At 45.1% G+C, this 13,913-nt stretch overlaps 1 protein-coding gene and 1 long non-coding RNA gene across 3 annotated transcripts in view; both read right to left on the reverse strand.

The window, feature by feature from the left end:
* Positions 1 to 13,913, reverse strand: part of LOC145538615 (dynein light chain roadblock-type 1-like) — a 518,123-nt gene that overhangs the window by 453,935 nt on the left and 50,275 nt on the right. The gene's annotated exons all lie outside the window — the stretch shown is intronic.
* Positions 7,911 to 13,299, reverse strand: LOC145538641 (uncharacterized). Its single transcript, XR_014077114.1, has 2 exons — positions 12,009 to 13,299; positions 7,911 to 9,690 (listed from the first exon to the last, which is right to left on the reverse strand). It is a non-coding gene; the product is annotated as an uncharacterized LOC145538641 (long non-coding RNA).

Raw genomic sequence — 13,913 nt, forward strand, 5'->3', positions numbered from 1 at the left:
CTGAAAGAAACTACTGGCCCTCTTGGAATCCTAAGAAATGGGGCTATTCAGTCCCAATGCCCCCAATATCCTGAGCCTTGGGCCCCAGAATTTCAAGGCACTCATTCTTCCTTTCCTCCTTTTCCATGAGCCTTCCATGGAGTCCCATGGCCACTGCCTCAGCTCTTCTCTAACAAGAGCTCATGGATGCGCATAGAAAGATATACAAAACGAGGTGATAGGTATTACCTGGTGGTGCAGTGGTTAGAACTTTATCTTCTAATGTAGGGGGTGCAGGTTCAATCCCTGCTCAAGGAGCTAAGATCCCACATGTCTCAAGGCCAAAAAAAAGCATAAAACAGAAGCAGTACTGCAAAAAAATTCAATAAAAACTTTTTAAATGGTCCACATTAAAAATAAAATGAGATGATGAAAGGGGAAATGATAGAGGCTTCCCAACAGATTCCAAGCAATGAAGGTAGAGAAATGAACCTTCCTAGTGTTCCTCCCATAGTACAGGTGGAGCTCCTTGGAAAAATAGCACGGGCTCTTGGACAGACGATGCCGTAACTGCTTGTTTCTACCCCAGTACCTTTGCTTATGCTGCAGGCACCTGCACACGCGTGCGCGCGCACACACTCGCACACACACACACACCACACACACACACACACACACACACACACACACACACACACACACACACACACACACACACACACACACACACACACACACACACACACACACACACACCCCTATCTGAAATACCAAACTCTAACCCCAGATCAACCCCATAGTTCAGAACACATTTATTCCTTGCTATTTATTCTCACCACGCTAACATTGCTTTTTCTCCTTTGGAATGCAACAGCAACATTTCTGGTCCACAGCAATTTATATATGTCAAGGTCCCAGCAGGAAACAGATGTCACAGTCAGCTGGGATGTCTAAAGAGATGTTTTATAGAAGATCTATTTACAGAGGTGTGAGCAAGGGTTAAAGAACTGTGATATTCTGAGTCCTCTGGGAAAAAGACGTGAAGACAAGAATAAATTTGCAAAGAATTTTTTAGGGGAAATATTTATGAGGGAAAAAAAAATGGGTAAGGGTCCAGATAAAGCTGGAAGAACAGTCCTACTATAAGGTGAGTCTGACCCTAAAGAAGGCCAGAGGAATAGAAGGTTAAGTAGAAGCATCCTAAAGGGGGATACAGTCTGAGGAAAGCTCAGGATTCCTCCAGCCAGTGACAGTCATCAGAAGACTCTGTTTCCCTTAAGAAAGGACAGCTGTGACCTGCCACACCTGTCATTGGCTGGGAGCAGCCCTTGGGAAATGGGGCCTCATGCTAATGTGATGATGGACTTGACACTCAGCTCAGTCACTTGTGCTCCCTGTACTCAGAAGTCTGCAAGGCACAATCTTGTGGCCACCACAGTCTATCCCTCCCACCAAGCAAATCTACTTCTCTACCAGATTTGGGCAGCAACTCCAACATGGCTCCAGGTTTTGTTTTGTTTTTTTTCTGAGGGGGAATTAGAAGAGGGAAATTAGTGGGATGAACTATTGCCCCCATCTTTGTAACTGACTATGGGGCCAGAACAAATACCAACCTCTCCCTTCTCCACTCCCTTCTCAATTTTCCTCAACCTTAACTACGGCTCACCAAAACTTTGGCAGGTTTTGGTGGCTTCCCTGGTGGTGTGAGCCAAACCTTCATTCCTCGGGGTTATGGACCCATAATGATCACTCATCTCAGGCCAGGGTGCTTGCCTGGGTCCACTCACATTTGCAATGTGGCTAAGGAGCACAAGGACAGACCAAGTGGATCACCAGGTATGTTAGTCTGCTCAAGCTGCTTTTAACAAGAAATCACAGACTGGGGGAGGGAGGACTTAAACAGCAGAAATTTTTATTCTCTCACAAATCTGAAGAGTAGAAGTCCAATATCAAGGTGTCAGCAGGGTTGGTGTCTGATGAAGGGGTCTCGCTTTGGTTGTAGACAACCACCTTCTTGCTATTTACTCCCATGCCTTTTCCTCAGGGCCTGCACATAAAGAGAGAGCTCTCTGGTTGTCTCTTCTTGTAAGGACACTAATCCTAACAGATCAGGGTCCCATCCTTATGAACTAATTTAACCTCAATCACTTCTTTTTTTATTATTTTATTTTTATTTATTTATTTTTTACTGTACTGGGCCTTAGCTGCTGTGCAGGCTTTTCTCTGATTGAAAAGAGTGGAGGCTACTCTCTAGTTGCAGTGCATGGGCTTCTCATTGTAGTGGCCTCTCGTTGCGAAGCATGGGTCTAGGACACTTGGGTTTCAGTAGTTGTCACACACAGGCTCAGTAGTTGTGGCTTTAGGCTCTAGAGCACAGGCTTAATAGCTGTGATGCCCATGCTTAGTTGCTCCAAGACATGTGTGATCTTCCCAGATCAGGGATCAAACCCATGTCTCCTACATTGGCAAGTGGATTTTTTACCACTGAGACACCAGGGAAGCCCTCAATTACTTCTCTAGAGACCCCTGCTTCCAGATACAGCCACACGAGAGGCTAGGGTTTTATCATATGAATTTTTGAGGGACACATTCAGTTTATAACATCTGGATTCCATGTGTGTTTTTTTCCTGCTACTATTGTGTAAAAGCAGATCCATATTTTCCTGCTGATCCAGGTCACTTGCCCCTGTTAGTGCAGTGACTCCTTTCCTTGCCTGTTGTCTCTGGGAACAATGAGTCTAACGTGCCCTGACAAGCACCTGCAAGTTGTATTCAGTGGTATACTTGCTGTGACCTGTGACAAATGTGTGCCTCTTCGGCAAGCAGAACCTCCAACCCTGCAGAACCCAAAGTTGAAGGGACAGAGCATGTATTAAGAACATCCCTCCATGGGTCATTGGTGTGATGGTAAATAAGGCCACTCCTGCTGCTACTCCCTGGTTCCTGGACACTTGCATTCTTACTGGAGACCGAACAACACATGAGTCACTGATTTAATAAATACTCTGCAACCCTGAATGATGGCATCTAATCCCTTCAGAATGTTTCCTCTAAGCTAGGACTTCCATTGTATCAATAGAAGGCCACTTCTGTGTTTCATGAGGATGGCTGCCTCTGAGGATGTAGTATGTAATAAGACAAAAGTATCCCCGGTCATGGTCCCAATCTCACACTTTCAATATGAAATGGATCTTCTGATTAGATGCTGCACTGTGTGGGATTCCATAACTCTGGATCAGGCATCCTATAAACCCCTAAATAATAATGCTAGATGAGGTTTGGCAGGTGGGAAAGGCAAACCAATACCCAGCAAAGATATTTATCCTTGTGAGAAGGAATCATTGCCCCTTTCAGGGTGGACATGAGCCAGTGTAGTCTGGCCAGTTGGTTTCCTCCAGGAATAGAGCCAGGATGAATTGGTTTCTTCTGCTAACAATTTGCCACCCCACTCCAGTACTGTTGCCTGGAAAATCCCATGGACAGAGGAGCCTGGTAGGCTGCAGTCCATGGGGTCGCTAAGAGTCAGACGACTGAGCGACTTCACTTTCACTTTTCCCTTTCATGCACTGGAGAAGGAAATGGCAACCCACTCCAGTATTCTTGCCTGGAGAATCCCAGGGACGGCGGAGCCTGGTGGGCTGCCGTCTATGGGGTCGCAGAGAGTCGGACACGACTGAAGCGACTTAGCAGCAGCAGCAGCAGCTAACAATTTGGACATTCAAAGCAGCAGCAGCTAGATCAGTCTTGGTAAGTGGAAGTCCACGCTATTGGGTCCACACATACCTTCCTCTCTGATACTGCAGCCTCTCCACTCAGGAGCCCATTTTTCCAGCCTGGGGCGGCTGATGATGAAGTCTGGCTAAGGTTCACAGAACAAGTCATTCAGACTACTTGGTTGTACAGTTGATGGTGGATGCTTACTGGTGAGCGTTAATACAAACTAACTTAGTGGTGGATGTGATATAAAAATCTTCACACATCACGTCCACTCTTACATGTCTACCACACACCTGCACCCCAGACCTCACTGCCTGTGTTCCTCTATTCCTTTCCTTTTCTGACCCAAGTCCAGGCCATTGGCCATTCACTTTGGGCCACTTTTCCTTTCTTACAAATACAATCAGGAACACTGCTTTATGGTTCTACCCACTGGGAAGACCTTCCCTTTTCTACTGTCTTTTAGAAAGTGAAAGTGTTAGTTGTTCAGTTGTGTCCAACTCTTTGCAACCCCATGTACTGTAGCCCACCAAGCTCTTCTATCCATGGGATTTCCCAGGCAAGAATACTGGAGTGGGTAGCCATGTCCTCCTTCAGGTGATCTTCCCTGACTTAGGAGTCAAACCAAGGTCTCCTGCATTGCAGGTAAATTTTTTACTAACTTTTAGGACCATGCTTAAATATGGGAGAAAAGTGGTTGCTGTCCATTTTGACAGGCACCCATGTATTCAGTTCAGAGGAGGCAATGGTGAACCGCTACAGTACTCTTGCCTGGAAAAATCCCATGGATGGAGGAGCCTGATAGGCTGTAGTCCATGGGGTCGCAAAGAGTTGGACACGACTGAGTGACTTCACTTTTCACTTTCCTGCATTGGAGAAGGAAATGGCAACCCACTCCAGTGTTCTTGCCTGGAGAATCCCATGGAGAGAGGAGCCTGGTGGGCTGCCGTCTATGGGGTCACACAGAGTTGGACATGACTGAAGCGACTTAGCAGCAGCAGCAGCATGTATTGAGTTAATCCAACTGTAAACCAAGCTGAGGTTTTTTCCTCTTCTTCCAGCTGGTCTTTTGTGATTCTCCTCTATGGTCATAGACACAAGACAGAGAAGGGCATTGGCCCAACTGTGGTGGGCTACAGGCAGGTCTGGACTACCTAATCTTGCACCTTAGTCATGGCCTTAGTCATGCCCTCTAGTCCTACCCAGCCTCAACCTCAGATGTACTATTTCCACACCATGATGGATGCCTGCTGGACCTGTCTGACTTCATGACTTGGAGGTCTGACAGAACCCAGCTCATAATGGGCAGTTCCGGATGCATTGTCACTTGATGACTATGGCCAAGTACTCTGTTCCACCAGGATACGGTAATGTGCCAAGAGCTATTTCTCAAAGGGTGCATAATTCTCCACTGCAGATGGCATGACATTGCTCCAGAATCCAAGGGGCCTGCATTGTGATTCTCCTGCTAGAGTTTTACCATAAGCCAAGGTCACCCCCACCTATCCTTCCCTCCTCCAATCGACTCTCTGGCCCCTTTCATCTTATTTATTTATCTCAAGACTCTGTGCATTGACTTACATAACATTCTGTTAGTTTGCTAGGGCTGCCATAGTCAAGTACCATATATGAGCTGTCTTAAACAACAGAAACTTATTGTCTCACAGTTATGGAGCTTAAAGGTCCCAGATCAAGGTGTGGGCAGGGTTGGTTCTTTCTGTAGGCTGTAAGGGGAATCTATCCCATGCCTCTCCCCTAGTTTCCTGTGGTTTACTGGCAATCTTTGGCATTCATTACCTTGTAGAAAAATCACCCCAATCTCTTTTATCTTCACATGGCATTCCTCCTATGCATGTGTCTGTGTCCAACTTTCTCCTTTCTATAGGGATGCCAGTCATATTGGATTAGAGGTCCACCCTAAACCATTATGGGGCTTCCCAGGTGATGCTAGTGGTTAAGATTCCGCCTACTGTTGCAGAAGACACAAGAGACTCAGCTTCAATCCCTTGGTCAGGAAGATCCCCTAGAGGAGGAAATGGCAAACCATTCCAGTATTCTTGCCTGGGAAATTCCATGGACAGAGGAGTCTGGCAGGCTATAATCCACAGGATCACAGAAGAGTCAGATGCAACTGAGCATGCACACAGTACTCCAGTATGACCTCATCTTAACTAATTACATCTGCAACAGTCTTATTTCCAAATATGAATAACATTCAAAGACATTAGGACTTAGGACTTCAACATATGAATTGTGTGGGACACAGTTCAACCCGTAACAAATATCTTGATGTTCTCTCCTCGCTGTAACACCTCTCTCTGATGCTTCCTTCTTCCTGGGATGATAACTACCTCCTACGTCATTCAGACACCACAGTTCTTTGAATGTGGACCACTCAGTGGGGATGCTAGTGAGTATGTGGCCCCAGGAGCAGCCCTCCCACTGATGCTCACATACTTACCACAGGCTCCGTCCTTGCCAGATCTTCTGGATCCCAGAACAACAGGGTGTCCCGAAGCCTGTCACCCTTCCTGACTTCAGGACATCCATTTCCCCACTGAAGCCCTCTCTCCAGACTTGACCGTGACACACCACATTTCACATTTTTCTCACCAGATAGAGCATGAAAAGGCACTGTTGAAAGAAGCCGTGTCCTCCCCCGAAAGCATGGACTAGACATAGCTGAGAAAGAGCCCAGATGACTTTCATCACTCTCATCATGCCTTTAGAAACTCCCAATTCTACCCTGCCCCTAAACATTCTTATAAACAAGCAGTACAACGTAATAAGGAGAGCGCTGAGTTTGGAGGACAACTGAGATGCAGCCAGGCTTTGTCATTTAGTACCCGGGCGGCCTTGAGTGAGTCACTTTACCTCCTGATTCTCATCTGTAAAGCAAACAGGCAAGTGAGGGACTGTTAGACGATCTCTAAGATGCCTTCAAACATGAATGACCTAGGGCTCAAGCCCAGCTGGTCATTAACTTTTCCAAAGAAGGAAGAATATATTTTCTTAGTCAGGGCAGTTTATTTGAAAATGGCCCTTTTCCTCAACATCACTAATTATTAGAGAAATGCATCAAAACGACAATGAGATATCATCTCACACCAGTCAGAATGGCCATCATCAAGAAATCTACAAACAATAAGTGCTTGAGAGGGTGTGGAGAAAAGGGAACCCTCCTACACTGTTGATGGGAATGTAAATTGGTACAGCCACTATAGGGAACAGTATGGAGGTTCCTTAAAAAACTACTACAATATTGTAAAGTAATTTGCCCCCAACTAAAATAAATAAATTTATTTAAAAAAAAAAAAAGCCAAATACGGAACTACCATATGATCCAGCAACCCCATTCCTTTGGCGTATAGCTGGAGAAAGTCATAATTCAAAAAGATGCGTGCATCTCTATATTCATAGAAGCACTATTTACCAATACTTGGAACCAACCTAAATGTCCATCAACAGAGGAGTGGATAAAGATGTGGTACATATATACAATGGAATATTACTCAACCATAAAAAAAATCAAAATAATACCATTAACAACAACATGGATGGACTTAAGAGATTGTCATACTGAGTGAAGTAAGTCCAACAGTGAAAGACAAATATCATATGATATCACTTATATGTGGAATCTTAAAAGAATGGTACAAATAAACTTATTTACAAAACAGAAATAGAATTACAGATGTAGAAAACAAACTTATGGCTACCAGGGGTAAAAAGGGGCAGGGATAAACTGGGAGATTTGTATTTGCATATACATACTACCATATATAAAACAGATAACTAATAAGGACCTACTGTACAACAGGGAACTCTACTCAATACTCTGATGACCAACATGGGAAAAGAATCTAAAAAAGAGTGGATATATGTATAACTGATTCACTTTACTGTACATCTGAAACTAACAATATTTTAGTTACAATTTACAATATAGTAAATCAACTATACTGCAATAAATATTTAGTTTGCATTAAATTTGATAATTAATATTTTTATTAAAAGGAGCAACAATATTTTTGTTTTTTAAGTAATTTATTTTTAATTGAAAAATAGCTGCTTTACAATATTGTGTTGGTTTCTGCCATACAACATGAATCAGCCATAGCAATAAAATTTTAAATTCTTTAAATTTTTAAAAAAATTAAGAACAGAAAATGTACCTTTTTTTTTTTTTTTTTCCATGCCGTACCTTTTATCTGAAAGTAATAGTGAAACTGAGACAGAAGACTTAAATATGAACTTTGGTTCATATTTAAAATTCAGGATCTTGGGTATGCATATTTCCTTAAATAGCTTTCCAGTTCTCTGTCACTGCATAATAAACCATCTCATAACTTGGTGGCTCCAAACAATAACTGATGTAAATCCCTCAAAGCACTGTGGTTCAGCCGAGCTCAGTTGTGTGGTTTGGGGTCTCTCAGGAAGTTGCAGGTAGCTGGGCTGACCCACTGACGCAGGCTGGCAGGTGAGGCTGGCTGCCAGCAGGCCACTCAGCTGGGCAACTAAGCAGAGCACCTACCTGAGGTCTCGCCATGCACCTTGGTCTGGGGCGGGGGAGGTGGGGTGGGTTCTAAGAGGAAGTACCCAAGGATGAGAGTTCCAGAAGGGGAAGCAGAAACCACAAGCCTCCTCTGACCTGGCCCTGGAAGTCCCAGAACACCACTTCTACCACATTCTGTTGACCAGAAACTAAAAAAACCCACATTTAAGGGGAGAGGAACGGATTTCACCTCTTCATGGAGTAATGTCCAGACCACTTCACAGAAGAGCAGGTCAGGAGAAAGAACCATTACATCGAACTTTGAAAAACGCAATTTACCACAGTATGGAAATCTATCATATATGCCTATATGATATAATGCATAGACATGCATAAAAAAGACACCAAGAATACTTATCTCAGGGCGAAAGAACTTTAATTTTTTTGAAAAGCACTTATGCAGTATTTCATATATATACCAGGTACTTTTTAAAGCACCTGAACACATATAAACTCCTTTAATCCTCACAAACTCATTCAAGCCACTCTATTACCACCATTTTACAGATTGAAAGACTGCAGCACAGAGAGGTTAAGGAAACTGCCTAAAATCATACAGCTAGTTAAGCACTAGAGCTGGAATTTGAACTGAGGCAGTCTGAATCTAATCTATATACTGCAATTATGGTGAATGTTTATTTTTTTTATTGAGCTTTCTGATTTTTCTACAATTTTATTGTACTTTTCCAATTTTTATAAATGAATGTGTATTATTTTACAAGTCAGAAAAATGGATACTCACTGAGAGAAGTCTAGGCGAAGGGCTCTGGAAAGTCATCTGTGCATTGTTTGGTCATGAACAGAGTATCAGAGACTGAACAGAGTATCAGAGACTTAACAGTTCAGTCCAGAGTGAAGGGGGAATGTGAAAGCAGAGGCAGCTTCTGAAGGAAACAGTGAGGTGTAATTCCTGCCCTAGTGATACCCACCAGGGTTCCTGACCTTCCCCAGTGAATAGAAATTGACTAGAGGCCTGGAAAGAAATCCAAGCAAGGCTTTAATGGGGGCCCCTGCTACAGCAGGGGCAAGTGAGAACAAAGGGTTCCCTTACTTGCTTGCCTGATAGGGGGCAGTGAGGGGCTAAGCTTGTTACTTACATGGGGTGAGGATACAATGTATCTAAGGTTGGGTGGGAGGGGTGGCTTAAGGTGTTTTACCCACCCCTTAGGTGGTGGTGTGTTCTGTGACAATCTCAGAAGCCTGGTTTTGCTTCCAAACCCTACTTTTGCTCTGGGCTCTTCAAAACTAGCAATTGGGTTTTTTTCATCTCTTTATCATCTGTCGGGACTTTGCCGGTGGCTCAGTGTTAAAGAATCTGCCTGCCAATGCAGGAGACACAGGAAATGCAGGTTCGATCTCTGAGTGGGGAAGATGCCCTGGAGTAGAGTACGGCAACCCACTCCATTATTCTTGCCTGGGAAATCCCATGGACAGAGGATCTGGCAGGCTACAGTCCATGGGGTCACACAAGAGTCAGACAGGACTGAGCTGGCTAAAAAACAGCAACAATCTTTACAATCTTTACAACAATCTTTTGTCCAGAGTTTGTCCCAACTGCAGTTATTTTTAGTCCCATGTAGTTTCTTTGTATTTTGTTGCTGGAGGAGAAGTTTGTCCACCTGTAAGCATTGCAGCACTGTAGCAAAGGCTCCCAGGTCCCAGCCTGTCTCAGAGACTCAGAGTGCCTGACATCTTCTAACTGATATAGCTAGACTCACTCCAGTAAAATCATGCTGGTGGCATTCCTAGCTTCAGATCTTCAAATAAAATCTTTTCAGATAAACAGCAAACACTTCCATTGTACAAATGTGTCCCCAGTATTGCATGGAATACATTTAAACTAAAAAGCATTTGAGTTTTATCTGAAACTCATATTTAACAGAGCATTGTGTGTCTTTGTTTGCTAAACATGGCAACGTTGCCTGCTGTGAATGTGGTGAGGGGCTCTGAGACTACCAGGAAGCCTGCAAGGATGGGTGAGCAGACATGACCCAGAGGCAGGACTTCATGAAAAAACTCAGCTCCATGCTTTCCCTAATGGAGGCTGAAGGGAAGTTCTGAAATTAGGAGCATCCCCGATTGAGGCTGTTCTGTGCTTGTGCCTGACAATTTAAAAATAAGTCAGAGGAACAAACTAAGCAGGAAGAGTGGGAACCTTTTATTTGAACTGCCTTCCCTCCTTCTACTGTGTCCTTAGGCTACATTTCTTTTCTGTCACCCTAAAGTGTAAAACCACTTCCTTTGCTTCCCATGAGGAATGATGAAGAAAAGGAGGGTCCCCTGGACTGTGGGGAGGTGGACAATGCAAAGGGCTTAAGGTTTGCTGAGATAAAACATGTTCGTCACTCAGTCCTGTCCAACTCTTTGCAATCCCATGGACTGTAGCTTGCCAGGCTCCTCTGTCTGTGGAATTCTCCAGGCGAGAATACTGGAATGAATTGCCATTCCTTTCTCCAGGGGATCTTACCAATCCAGGAATCAAACCCAGGTTTCCTGCATTGCAGGCAGATTCCTTACTTTCTGAGCCACTAGGGTAACTTCTAGTTAAATCTGGAGAGGACTGTTCTTCCTCTTATGGTTAAGCCTGGGAGGATCACAGATTCCTAGTGACAGCACATATTTCTGTGGGCACCTCTTGCCTAAGGGTCTTTGAAGAGTCCTCTTTCTTGAGGTTTTGGAGGGAATAATTTAACTCTGACATCAGCTGCAATCCTATTTTCTGGGCAGGGTGTGCTGGTACGAGGACATTGACTGCTGGATTTGCATCCCTGCACTCCATATTCTGACCATGACTAGGACATGTAATTTAACCTCTCTGGGCATCACATTCTCTCTTTTGCAAAACACAGCAGTCTCTCAGACTGCCGCCCCTTTTCATTCTTCCTAGTCATTACTCCTTCCAGATCCTCCCTTCCCCAACAGGAAGCACGTTTTCCCCAATCCCACTTGCCTTTTCCCCCGCCACTCGATACTTTCTGAACCCTTTCTCTGTGGCTTCTCCACTCATCCCCTCCTCTCACTGCCACCTCTCCCTGTGTCCACTGGTCTTTAGCTGAGAACATTCCAACTCTTCCTGCCTAGGGACATCAGCTCATTGCTAGAGGCAGGGAGTGGCAGGTATCTGCAATTAGGAATGCCAGGAGGGTCTTGCAACGCACCCAGTGCTGGATCAAGAGCAAAACCCAGAGAAAGAAACGACGTATCTCGTGAACACATTTTACGTGACATGAGTGAGTGAACAGGACAATTACGGCCACCATTAGAGTGCAATGAAGCAATTCCAAAGTTGATGTGTTTCAGCAATTTAGTATCTGATAAACCACTCTGCCTGTGGGAAGCCATAATCTTGCCCTGCATATGTGTATGTGACTGCACATGCGTGTGTATGTGACTGCACATGCGTGTGCATGTGCAGGTGTACATGTTTCAGAAACTCCAAGTGTCTTCAGAATCTTCATTCAGATCTAGGAATTCCACGGGGTCCTGAGCTGCAAGTCGTATCACAGAGTTCCCTGATCATTGCCTTCCCAGGAGGCCACAGAATATCCAATCTTTTTCCCAGGATGCTGCTCCCAGAATTAGCCCTCTGGCCAAACTCTGGGAGGGATGTGTTGCATCCCCAATGTTCAAAGCATTCTGGTAAGAGCTGTACCATCCTGCTGGTGGTTTAGTCACTAAGTCATGTGCAACTCTTGCAACGCCATGAACTTTAGCCTGCCAGGTTCCTCTGTCCATGGGATTTTCCAGGCAAGAATACTGGAGTGGGTTGTCATGTCCTTCTCCAGGGGATCTTCCCAAACAAGGGGTCGAACTCGGGTCTCCTGCACTGCAGGCAGTCTCTTTACTGACTGAGCTATCCTTCTACTTTAAGTAGAAATGATCCTCCTTCCCACTACTACCCCATCATCGTTTTGTAAAGAGGCCAGCCCCAGAGAACACTTTCATTATCTAATCATCTTAACTTGCATAATTATTTCCCTAAAAGGACAATTAGCAGATACACCTCTGGGATTTAAAATATATAGATAGCACAGCCTAATACAAAAAGTGTATCACAGAAGGGAGAAGAGACTGAAACACAGAAGAAAAGAGAAATGAAAAGATGAGGGAGAAGACAGGAGGGAAAGTAAAAGGAGCATCACAGGAGAAATGGGAAATGAACAGAAAGAAGAAAGGCAGAGAGAGGACCAGGAAGAGGTAAGGAGAGAGAGGGAGGTACTGGCAGGAAAAGTGGTAAAGCTGGTGAAAATGAGTGTCAGCACCCCTCCATCCCGGCAGCCTGAATGCTTCTCCTTCTTCCCATGTGCTGGCCAGAGAACCCATCAAAAGTCACTGCAGCCAGAATCCCCAACCCAGAGTATTTCTCTTGGTCCACTCCCAGTGTGGTTGCCCGGGTTCTGCCCCATTGCCTAAACCCAGGGCCATCTCATGGGCTCATCCTTCAGGTTGACAATGTGTCTACTGACTAGCATGCTGCTTCCTAGGCGTCACCCTTGGCTCCAGGGAATAGAACTTCTAGAGGAGTGACTCCCACTCTGGTGCCGAGGCCAGACTTCTGGATGAATGCTATGCCTCAGGCTGAGCCCTGTCCTGAGATGCTCCTTGTCTGGCAGAGAGCATCAGACATCACACCCCTCTCACCCCTCCTTCTGCCATTCCTAGAGAGTATGAATGTGCCATCAGAAACAAACTTGGAGAACTGGAGATTCTGTGACAGCATTCAAGTTTCTCATCTCCTGCAGGTTTCACGCAGCAGGTATGATGAGGAACAAGCCCGGAGTCTGACAGGTGGGGCTGCAGAGTCCCAGCACCAAGTAGTTCTCAAACCCTCCAGACCTCAGATGTAAGCTGGGAGGTGGAAAAGCAGGAATCCGAAATACAGAACAGGGAACTTTAAACAGATGCTGATAAGACTGACAAACTTGATTCTGTCCCCCCTCAATTCCCTTGCACCTTCCTGGCTCTTCAAGATGGGTTAGAAACAACACCCTGGCTTCTGGCCCCAAGTCCTGTATATCCATTACACCTTGCCCATGCCTTTGTACCCAGTCCTTCTCTGAGTTAACTTTCTTTACATTATTCCCAACTGAGTGTGCCAGCTGTTTCCTCTAGGCCCAACTGATACAGTGTTAATAACTGTTAAGAGGGGAAAGGAGTTCTGTGGCTAAATAAGGCTGGAAAAGTCTGGTTAAATGTAACCAGGGAGAGAACAAGATGGCGGAGGAGTAGGTGGACGTGGAGTACATCTCTCTCCACGGATACATCAGGAATACACTTCAAACACAGAAGTGCTTGCAGAACACCAGCTGAGAGCAGACAGGAGTACCTGACCAGTGGGAAAAATATATAGACCCATGCAAAACTCAGTAGGACGAAGGAACTAGGGGGAAAAACAGAAGTGTTAGTACGACTGGGCCTGCCCTCAGCAATAGGAGGGAACTGAAGCAGGGGTCCAATCCCCACATCGGGGCAATTGTCTGAGTCAGAGGAGAACCATCTAAGGCTGAGAGTGAAACAGCTGAACTGTGGCAGCCTAAATGAAATGAGAATCAGACAGTCCTTGCTGCAGCCATACATACCCCAGACAAGGTGCAGATCCCCTGGAAGGTGCAACGGCTGGAAGCTGGAGCAATCCTAGGGCAAGGGCTGCTGTTGACTGCGG

Source organism: Giraffa tippelskirchi, chromosome 1 (genome assembly GCF_054371585.1).
Source record: "Giraffa tippelskirchi isolate mGirTip1 chromosome 1, T2T-mGirTip1v1.2.pri, whole genome shotgun sequence".
Taxonomy (NCBI): Eukaryota; Metazoa; Chordata; class Mammalia; order Artiodactyla; family Giraffidae; genus Giraffa; species Giraffa tippelskirchi.